The following is a 1981-nucleotide window of genomic DNA, read 5'->3' on the forward strand; positions in this document are numbered from 1 at the left end:
TACAATGGTCCTTTCTTTAGGTTGCCCTTCCTTTGGGAGGTGGTGTGTACTCAGGAGTCCATGGACAGATCCGGTACTCTTCCTTGTTGGGAAACCCTGACACTCCTATCTAGAGTCCTGTTTTCCTAGCTCTTAGTCTTTAGTTCAGAAGGAATCTAGCCTTGGGAGACCCAGCCATTATGCTTGCACTTCAGATGTGCCACTGGAACAAGCAAGGTGGGACTAGGAATTATGCTGGAGGGTAATAGGCTTCAGAGAGACTTGGACAAATTGGAGGACTGGACCAAAAGAAATCTCGTGAAGTTCAACAGGACAAGGGCAAAGTCCTGCACTTAGGACAGAACAATCCCACGTGCCAATACAGGCTGGGGACCAACTGGCTAAGGCAGCAGCTCTTCAGAAAAGGACCTGGGGGTTACAGTGGACCGTACTCTGAATATGAGCTAACAACATGGCCTTGTTGCAAAGAAGGCTAACAGCATACTGGGCTGTGTTAGTTAGTAGGAACATTGCCAGCAGATTGCAAGAAGTGATTATTTCCCTCTATTCAGCACTGGTTCGGTCACATTTGGAGTACCATGTCCAGTTTTAGGCCCCCCACTATAGAAAAGATGTAGAAAAATTGGAGAGTCCAGTGGAGGGCAATGAAAATGGTTAGGGTACTGGAGCTCATGACTTTTGAGGAGAGGCTGAGAGAACTGGGCTTATTTAGTCTGGAGAAGAGAAGGCTGAGAGGGGATTTAATAGCAGCCTTCAACTACCTGCAGGGGGTTACAAAGAAGATGCAGCTGGACTGTTCTCAGTGGTGGCAGATGATGGAACAAGTAGCAATGGTGTCAAGTTGAAGCAAGGGAGATTTAGGTTAGATATTAGGAAAAACTTTTCTCACTAGGAGGGTAGTAAAGCACTGGAACAGGTTACCCAGAGAGGCTGGGAAATCTCCATCCTTGGACATTTAAGACCTGAGTTGACAAAGCCTTGGCTGGGATGATATGGTTGGGGATGGTCCTGCTTTGTGCAGGGGATTGGACTAGATGACCTCCTGAGGTCTCTTTCAACCCTAATTTGAAGACATTCTTAATGAAAAAAAATCCCATTACATTCCTTGCTTAAGTGCTGCAATACTGATGCATGATATGCAGAACTAGGAGTAATAATCTTCTAAGAGTTTGAGAGCCCTCTAGTGGTGCTCAGCTTGGGTCAGATTTCAAAAGCCACTAGGACCCCTGCTAGAGTAGCAGTGCATATAGGTAGCATGATTTATATGTTAGTAAAGACATTTGCATCCTCCTCTGCCAAAGCAATTCCTTCAGGTTACACATGCTGTCTTTTTTGCTCTTTACACAACAACAGAACACAAAAATCACTGTCCATAACTAGGGACCTACCGAAATTGGGATTTTGCAGAAATTGTGAAATCCAGCCTTGCCTGGGAAAAGTGAGCAATGTCCATGAAATCCATGAAGAAGAAAAAAAAAGTTACTGAAAACAGAACGCTGGCTCCCCAGAGGTGCTTACGTTGCTGCGGCTCAGGGATTGGTACACTTGCAGCAAATATCCTAAATCAACACATGTACAAGAGAAGCATTTCCTTTTCTAACTCCATTGACTCCAGAATTTAATCAATTCATTTCACACCTGCACAAATCTAATTATGGCAGCACATGAATTTTCATGATCCGAGTGCATTAGAGAGAGATAACATTGCCTTGGCAGTGGAACAAGAGTTTTGAGGGACCAAAGCTAGAGAGAGATGTGTAGGTTGAGACTTACCAACCAAGGGTAATCCATGAAGTCAGGTGAGTGACAGCGAGCGTGCCTATACATCACCGTATGTAACCACCCGTACTGTGCCGTGTACCCTGCACACAGCCTGCTATGGCGATGTAGCTGCCAATCACGTGTAGACCCATGTGATTGCTACATCATCATAGCGCGCTGTATGGCAATGCAGCATGCCACTACGGCGCCGTAGGGCAAC

This window comes from Gavialis gangeticus, unplaced genomic scaffold, assembly GCF_001723915.1.
Source record: "Gavialis gangeticus isolate Ggan-Ray unplaced genomic scaffold, GavGan_comp1, whole genome shotgun sequence".
NCBI lineage: Eukaryota > Metazoa > Chordata > Crocodylia > Gavialidae > Gavialis > Gavialis gangeticus.